The following is a 26,870-nucleotide window of genomic DNA, read 5'->3' on the forward strand; positions in this document are numbered from 1 at the left end:
AGCTGAAGTGACCCATTTCCCTACTTGTTAGTCAACATGAGGTCTAGGAAAAAATACCTTCTAGGAAAAAATTCATTGTTATTTTGATCAGTTAAGAAACCAGCTTCATATTGTGGACACATAAGGACATGTCTGCATACTTCAGATCTACCAACTGAAACATGTAAAAGTGAAAGCACCTGATATCTAGGGTTTACTTTAACATGCTTCAGACAAAAGGAAAGGGGTGGAAGAGAAATCGGGAATAGATGAAGCTAATGGGGAAGAGTTGATAATTACTGAATCTGCATTTGAGTAATTGGGAGTGCATCATACTTTCTCTCTCTGCATATTTAGAATATTAGCAAAACTGAAAAAACCAGCCCCCGCCCCAGCACACACGCACACACCACACACACACACACACACACACACACACACAGCATCTAAAGATTGAAGCATGGTGAGACGTTACTGAGCTCTGGCTGTACAGAGGCATTTAGCAGGGCCCGGGGCCCTGGTGGGTTGGATACATGGCAGCCTTACAGCCCTCGCTTACCCCTTTTCTGCATGGATCCTCTTCATGGGGAGACTGGTTTGGCTCAGCACCTGCTGCTGCTAAGTCACTTCAGTCGTGTCCGACTCTGTGCGACCCCATAGATGGCAGCCCACCAGGCTCCCCTGTCCCTGGGATTCTCCAGGCAAGAACACTGGAGTGGGTTGCCATTTCCTTCTCCAATGCATGAAAGTGAAAAGTCAAAGTGAAGTCGCTCAGTTGTGTCCGACTCTTCTGCAACCCCATGGACTACAGCCCACCAGGCTCCTCCGTCCATGGGATTTTCCAGGCAAGAGTACTGGAGTGGGGTGCCATTGCCTTCTCTGGGCTCAGCACCTGGAAGGATAGTAATTCTCAGACTCCAAGGTGCAATTTCTCATCTCCCTCCCTGAACCGGGCATTCTGAGACTTTTTCCTGAGATGGAGGTTTTCCCTTCCTAGACTGGAGGGAAAACAGACTCCCGAGTAATTAACTCCTGGGAAGCCCGCCCCCCACCATGGTTGTGGGTCTGGTTTTGCTGTGGGGTTAGAGGGAGTCACAGAGCTGCTTTCTGTGTGATGATGGCATAAGCAGCTGATCCTCTGTGGTGATTCAGTATTGACTCTGGCCCCGCTCAGCCTCTGAACATGCCAAGAGCAGTCCCTGCCTACCCCTGTCAGCCGTAGCCCCCAGCCCTCCCGCTAGATTCACGTGTAAATACATGGCGGGCAGTCAGTTTTCTAAGCCTGTTTTCCAACCCACTGGGAGGTGAAGTTTGGGAGAGGCTTTCACATCCCATCTGACACTAGGTGGGGTCTCAGTCGGGGGAGTGTGATCCACCCGGGAACTGACCCCCGGTCCCCTCCCGAAAGGTCATCATTTAAGAATGTTTCTTAGCCCAGCAGAGACCTACATGTGTGTGTGGTCAGCTCTAGTTTCCGGCTATCTCACTTATGCTGAATTTCAACAATTTCTCATTTCCTTTAGGAAACAAAATGAGTCTGGAAAGAAGTATGAATAATCGTGATGACAGACTTGGCAACAGGGACATTGGGAACCTTGCCCTGAAGCTCATAGTTGGTGTCATTGTTGTCAGGGTCTTGATAGTTGAACCCAAAGGAAGAGGATCGCTGGCGCCAGATGACTTGGGTTCGGATACCCGCACCACCACTTAACGGCCATGTGACCTTCAGAAAGGCACTTAATCTCTCTGCCTCAGTCTTCTCATCTATAAAATAATAGTACCCTTATGGGATTGTAAGGATTAAATGAAACACTCTTTGTAAAAACGTTTAAAATGGCCTCATTGAAAATCTATGCTCAGTTAATGCTGGTGGTGATTGTTATATCCCGTTATGGTCATGCAGAGTTAGGACTGAGAACGACTGGTCTGTGGGCGCTTCCCTGGTGGTCCAGTGGTTAAGACTCCCAGCTTTAGTGCAAGGGGCCCGGGTTCAGTCTTTGGCCAGGGAACTAGATCCCACACGCGCATGCCCCAGCTGTCAGATCCCATATGCCAAAACGAATATTGAAGATCCTGCATGCTACAGCTAAGACCTGGTGAAGCCAAATATATATATATATTTTTTTTTTTAAAAAAAAGAAGAAGAAAGAAAGAGAAAAGAACCAGTGGTCTGTAATGGTGGTTCAGATGGAAGCAGAAGTTAGAGGATCAGAAGAAGGGGGTATTCTTCCTTCCCAAGTCTATAGTTTGGGAGACAGACTTAATTTTGCCATTTAAAAACATTTTTCACTCGATGTTTAAAATCTAGAAAAGCACAGGTGAAAGACTTCAAGGAAGAAGAAAAATCTCTTCACTGCTCTATACACATACTGCTCACACTAGAGAAAAAAGACCAGAAGGAAATGAACTAACGTCTTTATAGTGGCTATTCTCCGTGGGGAGATTATGGGTAGCTTTATATTCTTCTTGGCACATATATTTTCTAGGTTTTTAATGTGTATGTGTAAGCATATATCACTTTCATAAGCAAGAAAAATATTTTGAAAGGTAAGGAATCACGTGAGCTGTGGCTTCTGGGGAAGCTAGGTGGAATTCTCCCAGAACGGAGCCGTCTGTGTAATGTTTGAGAAGCTTGTGTTCCAGCCTTCCTTGACGAGGAACCCTATAACATTTCTACTCAGAAAATCCTTATTATCAAAGCTGATTCCTTAGCATCCAAGCCTCCACCTGCCCAGCCTTGCTCTAGGTATTCACACTGTCTCTCATCCTGTTCTCAAGATGAAAAAACTCCAGGGTTTTTTTGGTGGCTCTGACCTTGAGAAGGAGGCTCATTTTCAAACAGCCATGATCAGTGGTAAGCACCCCTTACATAGGTGCATCTCAGCCCACTGCCGTGTGCATACGGGTGCTTTCGTGTTAGCTAATGTTATGAATAACTATAAAATTGGAAGCAAAGCAGTTGATTTATTTATTCAATTAACATTCATTGGAGACCTGTCCTGTATCAGTGAGCAAGGCAGACTCAGTCTGCCCCACCACAGAAAGAGACTAGAAGACGCAAGAAACACATGGCCACACCGCTAATCCCCAGCTTCTAAACATTCAGAAGAAGGATAAGATTTTTTTGAGCCATAGGACAGGCGCTTCCCAGAGGCTCCCCAAGGAAGTAGAGTTTAAGTAACATACTCCGGGTGCAAATGGAAAAAATGAACTTGGTGTCCATCTCTAGATAAGCCTCGCTTCCGAACGTTTCCAGCTGTGGGCAGGGATCTCCAGATGGGCGTTGCTATGGAAGCATCTTCCAGTTCTCACTTCCTGAGTTTATTTCCGAGTTTCCCGCGCCCATGCCAGTTCCCAGCTGTGGATACAGACGTGGGGCGGAGGGGGGTGGGTGGCAGTCCGGTCTTCCTGCTGCCTCATAGCTGTGCGGAGAGCGGATGTGGCTGGAAGCCAGCCGGGAGCCTCCTCCCGGCTGAGTTAGTTGTGGAACCTGCCGTGTCGTGGTTTCTTTTGCATCCGGGCTCTTTCCTTTGTCCGCTCATGGGACTGTGCCAGCATGTCCCAGCCTGTGTTTTGAAACTTTAGACCCCAGCTTGTATTCGATGGAGAAATGAGCTCATAAGGGCTTCCTCCGCCACCCAGCTACAGAAGTTGAGTCTGATCTCTTTCATTCAAATTCCCTCTCCCTCCCCTCAGAGGTTAGATTTGCCACTCTCCTGACAGAAACTGGGCTGGCTGTTTGTTCTTTGGGACTGTTAGTGAATAAAGGATTTGATGACCTAAACAAAGGAGTAGCAAAACAAGATGGGGGAGGGCTGGAGCTAATTGCAGTCTGCGACTGAGGCCTTTCAGCTGCCCTTCGATGCTTTAGAATAATCATTGCTAACATGTTGAGAATTTACAATGTGTTAGGTATTCTTAAAATTGTTTCTAATCCTCTTAACCCAGTGAAGTGTTTATTATTATTATCCCCATTTTACAGCTGGATAAACTGTTGTTGTTCAGTCACTCAGTCTTGTCCAGCACTTTGCGACCCCATGGACTGCAGCACGCCAAGCTCCTCTGTCTTCACTGTCTACTGGAGTTTGTTCAAGTTCATGTTCATTGAGTCGGTGATTCTGTCTAACCACCCCATCAGGGTAACTTGTGACAGGGGGCAAATTATGTTGTCAGTCCAATTGCTTTATTGTTGTCTTAGAGCTCCTTAAGGCCTGCCATTTTAGCAGCTTTTTAGGCCAAAAAGGAAGATTTAACAAGAGGGTGCTAGGATGGCCCAGAGAACCAAAGCAGGGCCTCAGGAAGGACTGTGTACCAGTTACTTGGTTACAGGTAGCGGAAACACCAAGTCAGATGGACATAAGTCCTAGGGGACAAGATTGACCCACAATCGGAAAGCCCAGAGGTGGGACAAGCTTCTGGGCTGGTTGGCTCTGGAGCTCAGGGCCATCCCCAGAGACCTACTTTCTCTCTGTCCTTCCGTTCTTTCCTCTGATGTCCAAATCATCCTCAAACCTGGCTCTCCTAGAGGTAGCAGACTGGCTGCCAGCACTGGTCCAGGCTTTTGTCTTCTCATCCTTGGCCTGAGAGGTAGAGAGAGCGTCTTATCCCTCAGCCATAGTGCAGAGCTGCCGAGTTCCTGTCTGGTTGGATTAGCCTGGGTCATGTGACTCTCCCTGAACCAATCCCTGTGGCGAAAGGCTGGGGCCGCACAAACAGGCTGGTTGCTCCCACCCAAAACCACTCATGGGGAAGGGTGGAGTGGGTGCTGGGCAACAGCCGGCCTGTGAATTGGAACCAGCGCACAAATGCCACCAGCAGGGTTCTCTTCCTCATTCCTGCCCCCGCCCCCATCTGCTTTATCCTTTCTCTCATATTCAGAGTCTTTCTGCCTTTCCCTCTGCTCATTGACGACCATCTACAGACCATGCGGTATACCTTGTAGTGGGCTCCCAGAAAGGCCAGAACGACCCAGGGTAGGGAAGGTGTCTCCCTGTGGACTCATCACCCAGGGCCAGGGAAGGGTTCTCAAGATGGGCTCAGTTGCGGTCAGGTGCTGTTTCTGGACCGATCGGCTGTGGGCAGGGATGGAGTCATTGTTCCCTCTGTCCTCCCCTCCCCGCCAGGTGCCCCACTGCATCCTTTTCCCAGGACCTCTGGGCTGAGAGTCATGTCAGCAGGTCCCCTGAAGACAGCCTCCCAGGCGGTGCAGTTGTAAAGAATCTGCCTGCCAGTGCAGGAAATGCAAGAGACCCAGGTTTGATCCCCGGGTCTGAAACACCCCTGGAGTAGGAAGTGGCAACCCACTCCAACGTTCTTGCCTGGAAAATTCCGTGGCATCAAAAAGAGTCGGACACGACTGCACACACACAGACACACACACACACACGCATGCACACCTGAGGACAGCAGTTAGGCCTCACTTCTCGACGCTAAAACCTCATTTTATTTCCAAGCAGCTGGACATGAAGGGTGTCCCTTGCATTTTCCACAATCCTGGAGCTGTCCCCTTGCAGAAAGGCCAGCTCTTAAATCCCACCAGGCCGAGCAACCTGTGGCCCCTGCTCACCCCCTGCCCCCAGCCTCATCCTGCAGGCCCCTCTACACTCCACCCTCCAGCCACCTGGCTGGCTTTCGGTTCCTCCAGCGCGTGACATTTGTTCCCTCTCCTGGAGTGCTTCCCCTTCTCCCTGTCTTGCTCCCCAACCTCCCACCACCATTCTGGCCTCCCTGTGCCACTCCTCTTTCAGATTTCCCCTGACACATTCCTGCAGGGGTTTACCTTAACCACACACCCTACTCTTATTCCCTGAACTACTCAGCTGACATCTTCAGGGCCATTCATCCTCTCAGTGAAAGGATCAAATCTATTTTGCCTAAGTTGTAACCCTTTCTGTCAAAGATATGCCTGACTAAGTTTTGGTGAGGGAATAAATGAAGCAGTAATAACAGTAGCGGTCTTTTTTTTTAATTTATTAGGCTCCACTGGGTCTTAGTTGCAGCATGTGGGATCTAGTTCCCTGACCAGGGATCGAACGCAGGCCCCCTGCATCGGGAGCTCGGAGTTTTAGCCACTGGACCACCAGGGAAGTCCAAGACTTGGTTGATTATGGCAATTGAACCCAATCTTTAGCCCCTCTCCTCTCCTCAGAGGTCGGGGGATGGGACTGAAAGTTCCAAGCACTAATCCAAGTTGATTCTCCTGGCAGCCAAGCACCTCAGTGGGTGTAGGTGGTTTGTGGGGAATCCTTGGGTTTCCCCTAGGGACTTCCCATTAGTCACCCCATTAACAAACTCAGGTGTGGTTGGAAGGGGCTTGTTCTGAATAACAGGACACTCCTTTCCCCTTTACAACTCTGTAGTTACTTTAGGAATTTAGGATAAAACAACAATAATTTGAAACAAAAGATGTTCCCTTTGCTCTTATCACTTAGGAAATTCCCAGGATTTTAGAAACTCTGTACAAGAAACATAAGTTTGAGCAAACTCTGGGAGATGGTGAAGGACAGGGATGCCTGGCCTGCTGCAGTCCATGGGGTCACAAAAAGTCGAACATGACTGAGTGACTGAATTGAACTGTGCCAGAAACAAAGACCAACTGCATTTCTTACTATAAATCACAATACCACAATACATATTTCTATACATTCTACCTGTATAGTCTACATATATTCAACATGGCACATAATAAGATAAATGCCAGTTAAGATCATGCTGAGATAATAGTTTTCATCTCTCAGAGGCTTCCCTGGTGACTCAGACAGTAAAGAATCCGCCTGCAATGCAGGAGACCCGGGTTCAATCCCTGGGTCAGAAAGATTCCCTGGAGAAAGGAATGGCTACCCACTCCAGTATTCTTGCCTGGAGAATTCCATGGACAGAGGAGCCTGGTGGGCTACAGTCCATGGGGTCGCAAAGAGTCAGACACGACTGAGTGACCAATACACTTTCAGTCCTCAGAAGGGCAAGAGCAAAAGCTGAGCTGCTGGCAGTGGTGTGGGGAAGCAGGCAGGCTTGTCCAGCGCTGCGGGCGGCGGGTGAGCAGGACCGTTGTTTTGGAGCGGCTTGGGCGATATCAGCCCCACACTTGCACACCCCTCCCTTTGAACCCTCCCTTTGCCTAGCACTCCCACTTTGAGGAATTTTTGCCTCAAAAGATGTTCCCAAGTATGAGAAGTGATCTCTGTCCAGCATGGTTCATTGCAGCACCGTTTGGCAGAACAGAAGCTGGGAACTGCCCTAAGTTAAGTCGCTCGCTCAGTCGTGTCCGACTCTTTGGGACCCCGTGGACTGTAGCCCACCAGGCTCCTCCGTTCATGGGATTTTCCAGGCGAGAATACTGGAGTGGGTTGCCATTTCCTTCCCCAGGGGATCTTCCCGACCCAGGGATTGAACCCGGGTCTCCCACATTACAGGCAGACGCTTTAATCTCTGAGCCACCAGGGAACTGCCCTACATGTCCCTCATCGTGAGGGGACTGGGTGAATCAGTGAGGCACTGTACCACTTTGCAGGGGGCATGGGATCCTGATAGTGCCTTTCGTGTCTGTGGTACACCACCAAGTATGAAAAAGTGAAGGAAAAGGAACACCTTTTACAAATGATGCTCCACTGGGAAGGGCAGGTTGGAACCTGAGGGGAAAGTGTAGGTGTTTCAGGAAGGGGGACCCCTTCCGGGGTCTTGAGTGGGCTCTTGTCTAACCCTCAGAAATGAATTATCTGAGGAGACCCACATGCTGATAAAGCAAGAGACTTTATTGGAAAGTGACGCCTGGGAGAAGAGCACGAGGTTAAGGGAACCCAGGAGAACTGCTCTGCCAGGTGACTTGAAGTCTCAGGTTTTATGGTGACGGGATTGTCTTTGGCTAATCATTCTGACTCAAGGTCCTTCCTGGTGGCACACGCATTGCTTGGCCAGGATGAATTCCAGAGGGGAGAATTCTGGTAGGTTGGTAGGACACAATGACCTTTCCGGAATTCTTCTGGTTGGCGGTGGCTTGTTAGTTCCGTGATCCTTACCAGGACCTCCGGTTATAAAATAAGCCATGCAGATGGTTGCTATGGTGCCTGGCCAGGATGGGTGGTTTCAGTCAGTGTGTTTTCCCTAATAGAGGTTTTTTGAAGATTCCAACCCCTGGAAGCCCAAGAGCAAAAGTCACTATCAAAGCAGATACCTTAGATTTCTTTAGCAGGGGCTGTGTTCTTGGCTCTGTGTGTGTGTGTGTGTATATTATACATACAGCCAGCCAGCTATATCTAAGATTATGTATGTGTGGGTATGCGTGTATATATAATTTCACTACTTTATTCAGGCCTCAGCTTGAATGGCCCCTCAGAGAGGCCTTCCCAAGCACCCTAAGACGGCTCCTGCTCTGTTTCCTTTCATAGCAACTGTTATTACACATTTGTTTGCTTTCTGCACCATCCTCCTGAACTCTGAGAGCAGCAATCATGGGTCCACCCCTTGCCTTATCTCAGTGTTTAGAGCAGTGTCTGGCCCATAGTAGTTGCTTAATAAGTCTCTGCTGAATGACTCTGAATGCGCCTGAAGAATGAAAATTGTCCCCATGTTAGCTGTGGACCTGAGGCCCCCAGAGGCCTTGACCTTCTTTCATGGAACAAACTGAGGACCCCTGCTCTTCTGACTGGGGAAGAGGCAAGAAGTGGCCCTAGACTGCCTTTGATGTGGCTAAAATTCTCGCTTTATTCACATTTCCACCTTGAGAGATACAGATGCAGGTGGGGGGGGTCTGCCTGTGAGGCACTGAAAAACGAGCCTGTACTGTTCTCTTCTGATGCCCACTTCCCAGACTGTCTGTGGCCCATCTCCTCTCTCTGGCTTGCATTCGTGCCATGGAGAGTAGCTTAGAGGGGGAGAGAATCTTCCAACCTGAAGGCTTCTCTCCTCTGGAGGACCCTTCATTTCCACCCTGTGCTTAATATTATCAGAGTCCAGTTTGGCCCAAGGGTGTCGGCAGACGTGAGGAGTTGCGAGCATTGTTAATGGCTTCTTCAGTGTTTGGGGTATAACAGCTTTGCTAACATCTTTTAGAGCTCCCGCTGTGCCAGGCGTTTTGCCAGTCCCTCAATCCGTTACCTTACTTAATCCTCCCAACAGGCTTGTTCAGGGGCGGACATGGCCCACCCACCGCACCTCCACCTTTACTGATAAGCAGACTTGGGCTCAGAAAGGTCTAGTCATGAGCCATGGGTCACATAGCTGCTGAGAGGCTGAGCTGGGATTTGATTCTGGCCCTCGCCGACCACCATGAAGGCATTTTCCCAGCCACGGGGCCTTACTGCTTGTCCATCTGCTTTGGGTATTCTCCTGGTGGCCAGTGGAGGAGGGTCTGGTTTCCTTCAATGCGATATGATGGATTGTCGGTCAGGTCACAAAGCCCTGCTGGCCAGCATGAGGCCTTGTTGGGCTGGAGGAAGTGGGTGGAAAGCCTTCTGCTTGTTTCTTTTTCATAGACATTTACCACACGAATGACCAAACTTCTGTTTCTCTTCAAGACTGGTTTTCACCTTGGGCAGGAGAGAGGGTGGGAGAGCAGCCAGGGGAACCCTGTTACCACCCCGTCAGATCTGTCTGTCCTCTGCTCCCTATTCCCAAGTAAAAACCAAAGTCCTCATCATCCCTGCACAGTCTGCCCCGCCTTGACCTGTGACTTCTCCTCCCACTCCTCACCTGCCTGGCTCCTTCCATGGGCCTCCTCAGTGCTCCATAGACACTAGGGTATGTACCCTCCTCAGGACCCTTGCTCCGGCTCTTCCTGCTGCAAGGAAGGCTCTTATCTCATACCCATGCACTTTGCTCTCACATTATCTTCTAGGTCAAAATGTGCAAAGGCCCTAGGGTAGGAATAAGCTTGAAAGGGGAAAACAGGCCAGTATGGTGGGAGCATTTGGGTGAGGAGTAAAATGGAAGGGGATGAGGTTCCTAGAGGCGTTGAAAAATTTTAAGCAGGAAAGGGGTGTGGTCCTTGTTTGATTTGATCCTTCTGGCTGAGTGTGTGTAGAATAGAATCTGGGAAGGCAAAAGTGAACTCAGGAGGACCAGCAGCGGATGTAAGGGAGCTGTCCAGGTGAAAGATGGTGCTGGCAGCTTGGCCTGAGAGAAGGAAAAGGGGATGCGGGGTGGCTTCCCTGGTGGTCCAATGGTTAAGATTATGCCTTCCAGTGCAGAGGGAGCTGGTTCGATCCCTGGTCAGGGAACTAAGATTGCACATGCCTCAGGGCCAAAAAAACAAAACATACAACAAAAGCAATATTGTAACAAATTCAATAAAGACTTTAACAATGAAACAAAATTTAAAAGGCAAAAGGAAATAGATTCAGGATGTGTTTTGGAGGTTATGGCAACAGAACTGGCGAATGGACTCCCTGTGGAGGGGAGGGAAGGAGAGACATGGGCTCTGCATCGCACTCTGTTGGCTTGTCTCTCCTGATGGTCCCTCAAATTGTCTCCCGTTTTCCCCATTCACGGAGGCCGCCCACTCCTTTGCCGGCCAAATCTCGAAGGATCGAGGGCAAGGGCATCCCAGGTGGAGGGAACCACTCCAGCTAAGGCTCTGCCACACCTGGCCCAGCTCTGATCAGAGTGTGGGCTGCAGAACGGGAGCACAGGGCCTCAATCCACCGCCTAAATCCTGTGTACCTGCTGCTGATTTGAGATGTGTTTTCATGCCCTCCCGTCCCCTGCCTTCCCCTGAGTCACTTTCTCATCTGGCCACGTTCAGTCTCCTCCCTCCACCCTGACCCCTACCCCCCGACAGGTGAGTCCGGAGCTGCAGGCAGTGTGGCCGCAGCAGGTGCGTTCAGGTGGAGTGGCTGCCAATGCTCAGGGCCCTTGCTCTCTACATGAGCTCAGCTTTGTCGTCCTGTTGTTTGAGTCACGCCGGGGTCTTTGGTTCTGGACCAGCCCTGCAGGCCGACGGGCCTGTAGGAAGGGAATGAGAAGACCTCTTGCTTCTCTGAGCTCGACTCTTCCTTATTCTTCATCCCCTGTTCCCTCCTGTCTTGTCCTCAGAAGACAGGGCCCCTCAGCTAGCAGCTGCTCATGCAGCCTCCCTTGCCCTTCCTCAGAGGCTAGGGGCACTTGGGGGTCTCCAGGCTGCTCGCTAATGAGGCCGTTCAGCCAGCAGGAATTTAAAACCATGACCTGCACGCCCGTGAGGAGAGAGCGTCCCTTCTATCTTCTGCACTTGGTGCCTTCAGGTCCCTAAAGACCGGCTCCCGCCCTGGCTGGGGTTTCTTTCGTGCCATTGGGAGGTGTCGGCCAGGCTGACTTGTCAAAATTAGTATCTCTGGCAGTTTGCTTTCTGCCTGCTCAAGGGCTGTGGAATTAGAGGAATTGTGGATCTCACAAGCAGGTAAAATGTGATGTTTGAGTTTGCACTAGGTCAAAAAATGGGGGCTGGGGGGATGGACAGCCTTGAAGGAGAAAATATAGGGCATTAATGAGCTCAACTGAGTCTTCTCCCACGTTGCTGGAGGACATGTGAATCATCGCAACCTTTTTAGAAGACAGCCTAAAAAAGAAACCTTATTTATTTTTGAATGAGCAGTCCTGGCACGTGATAAAGCAGTCAAATGACGCAAAAAACCACATACAGTGAAAATCAAGTCTCCCTCCCCGGTCCCTTGCTGCCCAGTTCGCCTCCTGTGAGGACACCCATTTCAGGTGTATTCTTCCAGTGACACTCTACACCCCAGCAAGCACCTGCTAAACACACAGCTCTATCCTTTGATCTCAGAAGCCATTCTCTAAGCTAACTGTAAAATACTCCATAAATAGCCTTTGATGCCTGCGAATTTATCCTGTGGAAATAACGCCCCCCCTCCCCCACCCAGTACAAAAGGTTACTTATTGCAGCATTATTTGTGGTGGCAAAATGAAAAACAAAGCAAAACTCCAGAAGGAAAATGAACGCCCATTTTTCAGGGAATAATTGAGTAAAATATGGCACCTCCACACTGTGGAATATTAGCTGCTAAGAAGAGTGGGTCAGAGCTCTCCTAGTTGATTTAGAGGCAGTTCTTTGATGCAGTTAAGGGAAAGCAAGATTCTGAGAAGTAGATATGATATGATTCTGTTTATTTAAAATACAGTGAGAAAAATCCGTATGTTGTGTATGGTGTTTAAACAAAACAAAACATTTATTTGCTTGCACCAGGTCTTAGCTATGGCACATGGGATCTTTAGTTGTGGCGTGCAGACTTTTAGCTGTGGCATGTGGGACCTAGTTCCCTGACCAGAGATCAAACCCAGGCCCCCTGCACTGGGTGCAGAGTCTTAGCCCTGGGCCCCCGGGGAAGGCCCTGTATGTTGTGTCTGAGTGGCGGCTGTCGCACTCATGCTCTGCCACATCACGCGGCCCAGTGCTCTGTCTTCGGGAGACTTTGCAGCGTCCACTGTTGTGGTCAAAACAAACTCCACTCATTGGACAATCCTAGAGGGCACCTGGGGAGGGTATCGAACCCACATGAGGAGCGCCCATGGATTTGGTGTTGGGAAAGGCGCCCCTGGACCCGTGTCAGCATAGGAGGGGCTCGTGTGGCATGTGGTGAGAAGTCACTCTAAACGACAATGACAGGCTATTTGACCTATTTCCCAGGCATTTGGTAGGATGAAATAAGCAGAGTTTGGTCAACTGTGTGAAGCAGGCAGCGCCACCAAGTCTGCCCCTCAGGAGGATAACCAGGAAGAATTAGAGAAACGCCGAAGTCAAGGCCTCAGGTCCCGGGCCGTGATCTGGTGAAGCTGCCCAGGGCAGGGGGCACAGGCAGCAAGTTACCTCACATCCACCCCCTGCCCACCCACAGAGCCACATGATGGGATGCTGCTCACACCCCCTGCCCCCAGCAGACCAGCCCTGTTGCTGGGGAGAGAGGACCTAGAAGGAAGCCGTGGGGAGGACATGTCCCCAAAGGACGTTGTGTCTCGCCACTCCAGGGGCTCTGTTTGTGCTGTGGTCTGTGATCATGCTGGCCCTGGAGTTCTTCTCTGTGAGGCTCTGCTTCCCTCCCCCTTTCCCGCTCCTCGACCCAGAACAAAGGTGCATTCCTCCAGGATTCTGGTGTCCCCTCAGGATGCATGTGGCTTTCAGTGGGTTGGGGGTTCATAACCCCAGTGAGTCACAGCTCATCGCCTGCTGGGCTTCCCTGGGCAGTTGCTCCGTTGCTAAGCCAAGTCCAACTCTTTTCAACCCTAGGGACTGTAGCCCGCCAGGCTCCTCTGTCCGTGGGATTTCCCAAGCAAGAGTCCTGGAGTGGGTTGCCATTTCCTTCTCCAAGGAATCTTCCCAACCCATAGATTGAACCCAGGTCTCCTGCATTGGCAGGTGGATTCTTTACCCCTGAGCTACCAAGGAAGCCCTCACTGGCAGTGGCTGTTCTCGACTGAGGCCGCCTCGCTCAGTGGACCACTTTTATCTACAGTGCTTTCTCCCTGCTCTTGGCTGTGTTCCTTACGCTTCCATCACCACCAAAAAGAGAATGCTTCCTGTTGCTGGATCAGCGTCTCTTCCTCTGTTTCGTCTCCTACTGGTCGTTCATCAGAAGTGAGAGCTCACTGGTCCCTGGCTGATCTATTCACCCCCTCAGAGAAGGAAGGACCTGATTGTTGCTGACTCTGTCTTTATCTTGCTCAGGGTGGGTAGAGTGGGTGGGTGTGTGTGTGTGTGTCTATATATATATATATATAGTGTATATAGTATATATATATACACACTATATATATATACACTATATTATACTATACTATACTATATATATATATATATAGTATATAGTATATATATATAAAGAGTATTCTCAGGTTTCTGATTTGGGTAGTTGATGGTATCTCATGGACCACTGTCCACCAGTGGATGGGAGAGAAGCAGGTACAGGTAAGGATATTATATGGAGAGAGAGACAGAGTGTATGAGAGAATATATATATGATCGTACACACACATACATACGGAGAGAGAGAATTCATGTCTTTATTGAAAATACAAAAATACGCCCTACAAAGAATCAGGCGGCGACTGCTCATTCATTGAACTCATTTAACAGGCATTTGCTGATCTGCTCTTCTTGTGCTGTGCACAGTTAGAATCTGGCAGAAAACCGCTTTGGAGAAACTCATGAGACCGTGTAAAGATCACTCTCGAATCTTCCTTTTCCGCCTCACCCCACCACCCCCTTCACAGCCAGGCCCTCATCAGGGCTTCTCTGTCCTTGACCTGAAACAGATCATCACCAACCTTCTCTTCCATCCCGCTGCCCTTGCCCTGCTCCCAGCCACCAGCATTCGTCCTTGGGTGTGACAGCAGCCACTTCATGCTTCTCCCTGCTTCTCTTCAACCCCGGCAGTCTCTATGCAACAACCAGAGGGGTCTTTCAAATGTCAGTCAGAGCACACCATCCTCTTCCTCCTGGTTAGACTTAGAATAAAGAGCATATGGCTGGCTGGGGCTCACACAGCCCTCGAGCTTCTGCCTCATCTCCCAGCACCCCCTCCCTCCCTCACCACAGCGATCTGGACAAGAGGGCCTCCTCTGAGTGTATTTAACAAATTCTTCCATCTCCTGGAATATTCTTTTTCTTTCTTTCTTTTTCTTTTAGCTTTCATTAGAGACTTTATTACCAATCTGGTAATTCAATCTGAGTAGCCCTTTGAGTCTTTTAATTGAGATATAATTCACATACTGGGCTTCTCTGATAGCTCAGTTGGTAAAGAATCTGCCTGCAATGCAGGAAACCCCAGTTTGATTCCTGGGTCCGGAAGATTACCTGGAGAAGGGTTAGGCTACCCTCTCCAGTATTCTTGGGCTTCCCTTGTGGCTCAGCTGGTAAAGAATCCACCTGCAATGTGGGAGACTTGGGTTCAGTCCCTGGGTTGGGAAGATCCCCTGGAGAAGGGAAAGGCTATCCACTCCAGTATTCTGGCCTGGAGAATTCCACGGACTATATAGTCGATAGGGTCGCAAAGAGTCAGACATGACTGACTTTTCTTTCACATACCATAAAGTTCACCCTTTTAAAGCATGGTTCACAAGCGTGGTTCAGTGTTTTTTAGTGTGTTCACAAGATTGTGCGACCATCACCAGTATCTAATTCCAGGATGTTTTCATCCACACAGGAAACACCCTGAACCCATTAGCAGTTACTCCCCTACCATTACCCCCGACTTCCAGCCCCTGGCAACCGCTGATCTACTTTCTGTCTCTGGATTGTCCTCTTCTGGGCATTTCATATAAATGGAATCTCCTGATATGAGGTGGTCTTTGTCATTAGCCTCTTTCACTTAGCATCATGTTTTCAGTGTTCATCTATGTTGTATACACGAATCAGTGCTACAGTCTCTTTACAGCTGAGTAATATTCCACTGTATGGATGTATCATGTGTTGTTTATCCATCCCTCATTTGATGGGTGTTCTGGGATATTCTTACTCCTGTTCTTCACATGGCTTCCTTCTCCTTTCCCTTCAGTTTTGTGCTGAAACTCACTCAGGTTTCCGACGTCGTACTTCTTACGGTTTGCACTTGTGTATATGTCTGTTCCCCTGTTTGTCTTCTGTCCCCTGTTCTGGACTGTGAGTTCTGTAAGGGTGGGGACCTGTCTGCCTTTTTTTTTTTTTTTTTTTTGGCTGCAGGGTCTTCACTGCTGCTCATGCAGGCTTTCTCTTGTTGCAGTGAGTGGGGGCTACTCTTCAGTTGCAGTGTACAGGCTTCTCATAGTGATGGCTTCTCTTGTTGCAGAGGACAGGCTCCGTAGTTGTGGCTCATGGGCTTAGTTGCCCTGTGGCATGTGGAATCTTCCCAGACCAGGGATTGAACCCGTTTCCCCAGCATTGGCAGGTGGATTCTTAACCCCTGGAGCAACAGGGAAGTCCCGACTCTTATCTGCTTTTGTTCACCCTGTCTCACTCAGTGCCCAGAATAGGATAGTGCGTAGTAGTTGCTGGATGAATGATTCAGTACATCTCATCCAGTTCTCGCTTTACATCCTCTTAAGGCAAAATGATTGTAATTCCTTTCTGTGGAAAATTCTGTATGTAGCGTTCTACTTACTGTACCTAGCTCTCTACTCTGAATAGTGGCAGGTTGCTAGAAGGATTCCTCTGGTGTAGAACACTGTCACATCTGCTGTGTAAGGCCACAGTGTCATTGGAAACTGCATGTGGATGCCAGTAGCAGAGATGAGAAGTAACAGTGGTGTAAACTCAATGGCAGGTGGTTTCTCTTGTGAGTAAAATGTCCTGAGATCTGCAGTCTGGGGCTGGGCTGGCAGCTCCATAGTCCTCGGGTAAAGCAAGATACTTCTATCCTTTTGCTTAACCATCACGGCACTGATGCTGAAGCTGAAACTCCAATAGTTTGGCCACCTGATGCAAAGAACTGACTCATTGGAAAAGACCCTGATGCTGGGAAAGATTGAAGGCAGGAGGAGAAGGGGACGACAGAGGATGGGATGGTTGGATGGCATCACCGACTTGGTAGACATGAGTTTGAGCAAGCTTTGGGAGTTGGTGAATGACAGGGAAACCTGGCATGCTGCAGTCCATGGGTTTGTAAAGAGTTGGACACGACTGAACGACCAAACTGAACTGAGCTTTGGGGGAGCTTGGGAGATGTAGTCTTTGCTGAGCATCCCGAGAAGAAAGGGAAGAATGGCTGCTAGCTGGACAGCTAGCACCAGAAGGTCCATTTCCTGCCCCTGGGCCCTGGCAGCCAACTTCTGCCCATTGGCCTGAGCCTTCAAGCCTTCTCCTTCCCTAAATGGCCAGAATCCAAGGAATGACTTTCTGTCTGATTGACCAAAGGGGGAGATTTTGAAGCCTCTCTAGGGCCTTTAGTCCGAAAAACTGACCATGTCACCAGCATTAAAATTAATGGTATCGAACCTTTTTGAATATTTAGTACATGATCAGTTCTGCTCTAAACATTTTTCATGAAGTGATTGACTTCATGGGGCTTCCCAGGTGGCTCATTGGTAAAGAATCCACCTGCCAGTGCAGGAGACACAGGTTTGATCCCTGGTCCAGGAAGATCCCCTAGAGAAGGAAATGGCAACCCACTCCAGTATTCTTGCCTGGAGAAGCCTATGGACAGAGGAGCCTGGTGGGCTACAGTCCATGGGGTCTCAAAGAGTCAGACACGACTGAGTGACTGAAAAACAACAACAATTTACTTTATCCTCATCTCCACCTTACAGATGGGGAGACTGAGGCACAGAGAGGCTAAATAATCCTAGACATTCTCGCTGCTAATATTTCTTTTTCATTCTTCCCTTTCAGTGTATACAATGAACAAGAGGATTAAAAAATAAAGCCTGACCTACTTTGGTAGATTGACCAGTGTTCAGTCTCCCATCTGATGAGCTGAGTTCCAGAGAGTGCTTTGTGGAAAAGCACTCGGCAGTTGAAACCACATTGACAGGCTGTTTTCATAGGAGTGCAGGAAGGGGCTTAACTCTTGGCACATCCAGCAAATGCCTACTGACAGGAGGAAAAAGGATCCACAAGCTCTGCAGGATTTCCCCAGCCCGTGAGCCTGCAGCCAGTAGACCTCAAAGCATTTCTGCCAGTGGGCGTGGCGTGGCCTTTGAAACCATGGCCTCTGCGACAGCTCTTAGGGTCCATGGGGAGAAAGAAGGCCCTCTCCAGTTCAGATCCTTTGAGAATTAATTCAGGCACCAAGTCATCTTTCTGGATGCCTGTGATCTGGGAGATAGTGAAGGACAGGGAAGCCGGGTATGTTGCAGTCCATGGGGTCACAAAGAGCTGGACACGACTGAGCGACTAAACAACAGGAATGATCAGCCATGCTTGATGGAAATCTCCGATTCTCAGAGTTCACCTCTGAATTGGGACTTTTTGAGACTGTTTCAGTCTCCTGTTAGTGGCTCTTTACAAACTCTGGTTAGTGGTGTGATGGAGCGGGTGTTTCGTCAGGAGTGCATTGGGCTGCAAGTATCACAGGTGGCATTGTCACTTCAACACATTGGAGGTGGTTTGTGTCTTATAACACCTACAGGGAGAGGATGTAACTTAGTAACTTGGCAGAGTGAATGCCAGCGCTGTGCCCCATCATGGCCGCAAAACAGCTGCTGCCCCCACCCTCCCCACAGGGCTGGGGCACCCTGAGTGTTCAGTCCTTCCCTTCTGGCAAAGTAATGTTCTGGAGACAAGAGGGAGCCTCTCAAATCCAAGTATCATGTCTACATTCCAAGCTGGAAAAAGGCAGACTGGTGAAGAAGCAGAGGGTCATGTGGGTGAGCCTCATTCTTTTTGTGAGGAGAGCAAACACCTTCCCAGATGCCCTGACTGAGAAAGTTCGCTTACCCCAGTGTGGAGATACGATTCTGCTTTATCTTCTAGATACACTTGTAATTTCCTCTTGTGTTTAGGTCTTGGATCCATCTGAAAATGGTGTCTGAATGTGGAATGAGATTGGGTTCAGGGCTGAGCCTTTTCTGTTAACTCTGTGTTTGGAAATTGGCATGGTTGGTGGTTCTGGCACCAGACCCACTGGGTTCAAACCCTGCCTGGCTGCACCACCTCCTTGGCTGTGTGACCTTGGGCAGGCTACCCCTCTGTGCATCAGTTTCCTGAGCTGTTAAAAATGAGGATGCTGGTAGACCCACCTTCACAGGCTTGTTATGACAGTTAAATGAGTTGATGATTGACTTGAAAACAGTTCTGGCATGTAACAAAAATCAAAGCCTTACCCTTCAAGCCAGAATGAGAATTCACAAGGTCTCATGGGTCTGGGGACTTGGCAGGGAATCTCAGACCTCAGTCAGTGGGGAAAGTCACTGAGGTCACTGTCTTTCTTTACAAGAAATGGCCAGACTGTTCTCTGAAGATGACTGTTGCAACATACACTCCCACCTGCAGAGACTTCCCCTAATTCCATAACTTCAGTACATTTGATGGTGTCAGACTCTGACTTCTTAGCCAGTCTGCTGTGCATAAGATGGTCACTCATGGACGCTTTACCTGAGCAGTTTTTCTGTAGAGGTATGTCATGTGCCACTCAACCAGAAATTAGTTGGGCTAGGCTGGAGGCAGGACAACCATGAGACTGTTCCCCCCACCCCACCCCACTCCTGGCACAGTGAAGACCTCAGAGTTCTGTGCTGAGAGCCCAATACCAAGATGCTTCTCTGGGACAGGGTTGGGGAGGGGTGGAGGCTGAGGAGAGGACAGAAGATGAAGCTTTAACATCCTGATAGTGAGCAATCCAGCCTTGGTCATGATTGTGGACTGAATCAGTCAGTGAAGAACCAATGCTGAATCGTTAATGTGTGTTGTTAACAGAATATAGGTCATAAGAGAAAACGTGATTAATTACAAGAGGATCCCAGTGGCTGTCATACAAGATAGCAGTTAAGGGCCTGGATTTTCCCACAGCCAAGTCTTTTCTTCCCATAGCAGCCTTTCTTTGTTGGCAGGTGGGTAGAGGCAGTTTAGTGAATGGAGATTTTCCGAAGTTGCTGTTCCAGAAACAGGGTGGGGATGGGTATGATGGGAATCTTCTCTAAATGAAGGGTGATTGGACCACTTTATTGGTAGGTGAGTAGGTCCCTCACGCCCCCAATGTAAAGCTCTGGTAAAGTCTAAAAAGGAGAACGCAGCTTGTAGCAGAAGGCCCCTCCTGGGCTTGGTTCTCCTTCACCTCAAATTGAAATGCCTAGGCCAGCCACTTACAGACCTGTCTGCCGCAATGACCGCCTGGTCAGGGGGCTGCCTAGAGGTTGGATGAACACTGGCCAGGATGTGTGTCTTGTGCAGTAAAAGACAGAAGGCTGCCATCTCTGGGCACAGGGAGAGAAAGGAGCTGGTAGGGCCTGGTCCCAGCCTTTGGGGCTGCCGATCCTGCCCACTGGGGAAGTGGATACCAGCACCAGCCACAGACTGTCACTGTCAGATTAGCCAGCCCTTTACCCAGGTGGCACTAGTGGCAAAGAATCGAGCTGCCGGTGCAGGAGATGTGGGTTTGATCCCTGGGCCAGGAAGATCCCCTGGAGGAGGAAATGGCAACCTTCTCCAGTATTCTTGTCTGGGAAATTCCATGGACAGAGGAGCCTGGTGGGGTACAGTCCATGGAGTTGCAAAGAGTTGGACATGACTGAGTGCACACACACACACACACAGACTTCCTTACTTGGCCTTTGTGAAGAGGTATGAGTGGATGACCTTTTCCATGTGAGTTGAGATGGAAACTGAAGGGAAGAAGTGCAGGGACAGAAAGACCCAGGTGCATAGGCTGCTCTGGGGTCAGGAGAGCAGCGCCCGGGCTGGCTGGCCTTGCAGAAACACCTTGCCTGGAGCCATGGCTATAAAGCCGGCTTCACAGGATTTCAGCGAGGATCAAAGCCAAGATCATTAACATGTAAACACCATGAAATGTGATATAAGAGATTGGTTTTCAGGATGTTGATTGTGGAGTAATGGAACTTTTGTCAGATACTTCCCTGAGAGCCCATTTTGTAAAACAGAAAAAAGTAGAGCTGCTGTAGGGGAATGGGGGTATGGAGGCCCCCTGCTGTCTCCCTAAGGCCCATACTCAGGGGAGTTCAGGGTGAAACCTCCTTGGGCTGTGAGGAGGCTCTGCCCCCAACTGGCCCTGAGTCCCAAGCAAGACATCTCAGCATGCTGAACCTCAGTTTCCTTATCCATTAAGTGGGCAGATCAGAGTAGCTTGAAGAGTTCTTCACCCGGTTCCTATGAACAGAGGTTTCAGGTCTTTGGCATCCCCATTACAGTTTGGGGGGTGGAGGCAGGGAGGGGGCATTTCTAGAGAGACGTAGCATAGTTTTGTTTTGTCAGCTCCTTGGAAGGATTATGTTCATTGGAACACGAAGGAGCACTGTATTGATTTCTGAGGTCCCTTCCAGTTCTAACAGTCAGTTATTTCCGTTGTAAATGATAGAATGAATCCTCCCAACTCAAACTGGCTTAAACTGCAAAGGAGGAATTCATGGCTTTAGGACTTGAAAATCTCAGAGCTGGCCTGACCAGAGTCCGCACTCAGGTATTCTTGTCAGGAATCCACCCTACTCCACTTCTGGGTTCTGCCTCTTTCGGCTTTGACTTTATTCTCCGGTGACCATCCCCTCCCCCAGGGGGCAGAGAAAAACCCTCAAGCAGCCCCTACCTTCCACCCATTTCTTCCTCCCAGTAATCCAGCAAAATGTTTGGGGTCAACTGTGATTGGCCTTGCTTGGGTCACGTGTCTCTCCCAAGAGCCAATCACTGTGGCTGAGGGGAGGAGTCATGAGACTTGGAGGCAGGCCAGGATGCCCTCTCACCCCCAGGTTCTCTCATCCTGGCTTTTGTTTCTTGGTATAAACCCTGGGAAGCAAGGTGCGCAGCCCTGTGACTGTAACCTCTGTGACAGGTGAGCCAGGGCTGTTGCTCTGGTGGGTGCTGGAATTACTTAAGCAACTGCAACTGGGGTCCTTCCTTCCCAGGGTGGTGTAAGAGGGGCTCTGGGCTGTCTGGGGTCCTGGCTGAACTCCTGGTGCTAAACCCTGCCTTTGCTGCATTTCCACACCCCTTGGGCATCTTCCTTTCTGCTGCGGCCCCTCCTGTGTATCAAGGTCCCCAGACTGATGGACATCACAGCTTCCTCCATTTGACGGGAAATAGATTCCCAGCTCAGAGAGACGTGGCACAACTGCGCGTCACTGCTGATGTGTCTTTAAAGAGCCATGAGCATCACTCAAGAGAAAGAAAGGGGGGAAATGAATGGCAGAAAAGCAATTTCCAATGTAGTTAAAAAGGCACTGATTACAATTTTACAAGCAGGGGCTTCCTGATCATCCCAAGAATTTTTTTTAATGGAAAGCTTGGTGATAAAGGAAGGTGTTCTAGGTGCTTCTGGTTCCCTCTTGCCCTTCCAAGCATGTTGAAAATCCAAATCATTAGTATTTCATAGACCAGCTTTAGGGACTGCAACCACCCAAGAGATTATTTCTGAGTTTTTACAGAGTGTGTGTTTTTCTGTATTTGATGCTTCTATGTATAGTAGCTGTTTCTAATTTTATTTTATGCTTTCTGAAGTGTCTTGGTAGTGAGCTGTGGGAATTGTCAAGAACCGTACTCACGCCTTCCCTTCTGTGTCAGTTGAGAGTCATTCGGTTGTGTGAACAAGTAGAAATTCAGGTCAGCCTGCTCACATATGAGAGGAAATGTTTGAACTTGCAGTCTGGGACATTCTGTGTGTAACGACCTCAGGGTTTCTGGGACCCCGTTTCCTTCCATCTCCTGGCTCTGCAGTCCTCTGTTGGCTTTATTGTCAGATGGGCTCTGGGGCAGCTCCAGGTATATATCCAACCAGCTTAGCAGCCCCGGGGATTTTCCTATTATCCCAGCTCACGTCCTGAGACTCTTCTGTGGACCTGATCAGCTGGCTTTGGTGCCAGGGTCACCTTGAGCCATCCCTGAGGTTAGGGCTCTGGAAGAGGGGGTACAGTGACTTTATTGGCCAGGCCTATGTTTTTATGACACCATTCCCTTCCCTACCAAGCTGTGGGTGGGGTCATCCTGACAGGAATCCCATGGGCTGAGTGAGAAAGATGATGTTCCGAGGGCTGACCTGGAAAAGGGAAGTGGGTACAGGATGCACCAAAACCGCTCAGTGCCCAGGACCGCTTCCCATATGAAACTAACACAGATATGGATCTGCTCCACATTCCCCAGCTGTTACCTTCCCTTAACACCTGCTCCACCTTTACCCTATCTCAGGACTAGCACAGGCGTTCTTAGTCTTGGGTTCATGGACCCTTGAAGACTCTTTGGATGCAATTTAGAGGATCATGAAGTTGGCTGGGGAAAAATTACATCTTTATTTTCTCTACCATCTAACTGAAATAATTTCCATTCCTTCTGAACAAAGGCCACAAGCCACATTGTATTAGCAACACCCATGACTTTGTCGCCACTCGAAAACTCAAAAGTATTTCCATATCATATTACTGTTGTGGATATTGCAGATTGTCATTTACACTCATCTCTTCCTAAATGACTCTAGTTCCTGGACCCACTGCTAAGATCTTGTGATTTAAAGCATTCACTGTTGCTGTAGTTCATTTGCTCAGTCATGTCCAACTCTTTGCGACCCCGTGGACTGCAGCACGCCAGGCTTCCCTGTCCTTCACTGTCTCCTAGAGTTTGCTCAAACTCATGTCCATTGAGTCAGTGATGCCTTCCAACCATCTCATCTTCTGTCACCCCCCTTCTCTTGCCCTCAGTCTTTCCCAACATCAGGGTCTTTTCTGTGAGTTGGCTCCTCACATCAGGTGGCCAAAATATTGGAGCTTCAGCATCAGTCCTTCCAATGAATATTCAGGGTTGATTTCCTTTAGGATTGATTGGTTTGATCTCCTTGTTGTCCAAGGGACTCTCAAGAGCCTTCTCCAGTGCTACAACTTGAAAGCATCATTTCTTAGGTGCTCAGCCTTTTTTATGGTCCAGCTCTCAGTGGAAAAACCATAACTTTGTACAGACCTTTGTCAGCAAAGTGATGTCTCTGCCTTTTAATACACTGTTTAGGTTTGTCAAAAGCATTCATAAAGAAGCGCAAAGATGACTGTATCTCAGAATAGGTTTTGTGTTACAGATATTTCTGAATATAACTCATTTCCTTTGTAACCTTGTGTATTGCATTTTGTATGCTTGAGCATGTGATTCTAATAAAGAACTCACACCCTTCTTCACCAGGCTGCTAACAGGGATCCCTGGCCTGAGAAAGGGTAAGAACTAAGAACTCCTTTTGGCTTCTCCAGCATCCCTAAGGGCAAGATTATTGAAACTGTCCTAATCCTTAGGCTCTGGAAAGTAGGCCGGCTGCTTGCCAGGTTCCCTCCCTTAGGCTCTGGAAAGTAGGCCAGCTCCTTGCTAGGTTCCCTTCCTCGGAGGCTCGCTGGAGGGTCTGGCTGGGGTGTGAGGTCGGCCTTGGTGTGTGGGTGGCATGTGGACATGGCCGCATCGAGGAAGGATTGGGAGAGTCCTTGCCAGCCTGCAGTTGGCCCTTTCCTCATTGATCACCGTGACCACGTGGCCTGGCCAAGTGGTCAGGAACAGGCTGTGAGTAAGGGTGAGGGACCAGGCTGCCTGGGTTCATCCTCCCTATGGTGTACTTTTGACTGACTGGGCAGCCTCAGCTGGTGGGCCCATTACCCACTGTGTGCCTCAGTTCTCTCATCTGTAATACGGATGCAATAATGTTTTGTATTTCTTAGGCTTATTGGGCAGGGGTGGAGACATGAAATGAGCCGGCATGTTCTGCCTGGATGGAGCCTGGCACACAGGCAGTGAAAGTCACCATTTAGCATCTGGGAAGGTTCTGGGTTGTCCTCTAGATCTCATCTCCCTGCCTTCGTGCCTGGCCTCAACTGAAATATGTCAAACCATGGAGACAGTGGCTTCTCAACCCAGGAACATTCATTCATCCATGAAATAGCCACTCAAAAATGTACAACCATACTAAATAGTCAAAAACATAAGTTAGTAATACAGAGTTACAAGTCAGGATAAGAGCCTTTTCTCCACCACTCCTCTGCTCACAGTTGTCTGAAGGAGATGTCATTATAATGGGCTTTCATCTGTGCTCCTGACACCTCCCTGCCCTCATCTCCTACATGCACTCTGCTTCTGCTGCTCCTGAGTGACCCCCACGCCCCACCCCAACACACACACACTCACGTGCACACACACACTCCTGCCTCAGGTCACATGCCATCCCTGTGCCTGGAAGGCTCTTTCCCAGATGATCACACAGCTCATGGTCTCCTGTGTTCTGGTCTTCGTCCACAGGCCTCCTCTGGCCCCTCAAGAAAAGCAGCAGCTCCCTCAGTCTTAGGCACCTGCCACTCTCTGGCTGCAAATTGTATTTGTTCAGTGTCTCCCTTCCCTGCTGCAGTGTCTGCTCCCCATGGGCAGCACCCCGGTCCTGGTCATTGGCGTACCCTTGGTGCCTGGCACGCAGCAGGCGTTCAATAAATACTCAGTGAGGGACTGAATTCGTGAATAATGGCCGGGTACTATGTTAGGAAGGCTCATATTGGCCAAAGACGTAACCTTGTGGCTCTGGGGTTTTTTTTCTCCATAGATGCACAGTCTTTGACCTCAGCTTTCCTGGGACCCATAAGGAGCACTAGTGTCCAGAACGTACCAAGGGTGAGTACTAAGGTTTGTTTGACTTTGGTTTGCTTAAGCTTTACAACTCATGCATGTAAGTCTCTATTATTCTTTGCTTGTTTTTGAGTTTTTTGTTTGTTTTTTTCCTTTTTCTTTATTATTTTTAAAACATTTTTAATTGGAAGAGTATCAGGGGAAAGACAGAAGTCTCCTTCACTGTCCCTCCCCAGACCCACAGTCTGATGTCTTCCTTCCGAAGTAATGACTGTCAGTAGCTGGGCGGGTGTCCAGCCGGACCTCACTTCCTTTCAACTTTTTAATTTCCGTTTTTAAAATCTGCACCAAGTGCAATTCCCTTTTTGGTGTGTAGTTCTTTGAGTTTAGGCAAATGCACGCCATTGTGTACCTGCCACCGTGGTTAGGACACAGAACGGCCCCGGCCCCCACCGTGTGGATATGCTGCGAGTCTATCGGCTAAAAACGTTGTGCGAGTAGTTACACGAAATTAAAATAGGTGTACACGGTAAGTACTTACCTGTAATATGCAGATTTTTAACGTGTTTTGAAGTAGGTTTCTGGGTGTTTGGCTAGTGAGCACCTTCTTTGGTTTCTTTGGCTTAGACCAGAGGAGGGGGCCTCAGGGTGGGGGGTGTCCCAGGTGATAGTGGGTCATTCCTAAGTGAGCACACCTACCTTTGTTGGCAGGATGCCACAAGGGCCTTGGGAGAGGGGGTGCTGTCTGACCCTTGAAGCACCAAAAGACCCCAATAGTGTCTCTCGGCAAGTGGGAGAACAGAAGATTCTGGCATCCAGGCTCTGGATGCACATAATAGTATTAGCTGAGTTGCAGGGACCAGTCAGTCGAGTTTGGGAACTGAGTGACTCTGCGGACAGAGGGAATTCCCTGGCAGTCCAGTGGTTAGGGCTTCAAGCTCTCACTGCGAAGAGCCCAGGTTTGATCCCTGGTTAGGGAACTAAGATCTTGTGGCCAAAGCCCAATTTTTTTAATTAAAAAATTATAGACAGTATCTTCTTCCTTGTTTTTTTTCTTTGGTGTCTTCATATTCCTTCATCCTGGTCTGTGGATCTGCCCAGGTACAAAAGCTTGTTTGTGGACCAGTCTCTTGAGACCAGCTTTCCACTGTGGGATGCTTCTTGGCCCAATTCTTTATTAACTTTTTTTTATTTTAGAGGAATTTTAGACTTATAAAAAGTTACAAAAATAGTACAGAGAGTTCACATTATCTACCCTTCAATCAGCATCCCCTATTGCTACCATCTTATATAGCTGTAGCACAGCTATCAAAACCCAAGAAGTGAACTCTGGCCCAGAACTATGAACTAAGTTACAGACTTGTTTTACTTGTTTTTTCCCTGATGTCCTTTTGCTGTTCCAAGATCCTGTCCAGGATCCCTGACTGCGTTTAGTGGTCCCATCTCCTTAATCCTCCTCTCGTCCACCTCGGTTCCTCAGTCTCTCCTTGTCTTTTATGACTGTGACACTTCAGAAGAGAGCAATCCTGTCATTTTGTAGATTGTCTCAATTTGGGTTTCTCTGATATTTCTGCAGTTTATGCATTTTTTGGCGGAACACCTCAGAGGTGAGGTGCCCACCGTGGTGCATGGCACCCACAGGTCCACGTATCTTATCACTGGTGATGTTAACCTGGATCACTCGGTCGGGTTGCTGTCTGCTGGGTTTCTCCACTGTCTGGTAACTGTTTTTCCCTTTGTAATTGATAGATATCTTGGG

The 26,870-nt window shown here is 49.0% G+C and overlaps 1 protein-coding gene across 5 annotated transcripts in view; it reads left to right on the forward strand.

Moving 5' to 3' along the window:
- Nucleotides 1-26,870, forward strand: part of SIPA1L3 (signal induced proliferation associated 1 like 3) — a 253,444-nt gene that overhangs the window by 77,220 nt on the left and 149,354 nt on the right. For all 5 annotated transcript variants that reach the window (XM_018062310.1, XM_018062313.1, XM_018062312.1 and 2 more), the window contains exon 2: nt 25,089-25,156. The gene's annotated coding sequence lies outside the window, so the exon portion shown is untranslated. The remainder of the gene's footprint in view (nt 1-25,088; nt 25,157-26,870) is intronic.

Source organism: Capra hircus, chromosome 18 (genome assembly GCF_001704415.2).
Source record: "Capra hircus breed San Clemente chromosome 18, ASM170441v1, whole genome shotgun sequence".
In the NCBI taxonomy this organism is placed as follows: domain Eukaryota; kingdom Metazoa; phylum Chordata; class Mammalia; order Artiodactyla; family Bovidae; genus Capra; species Capra hircus.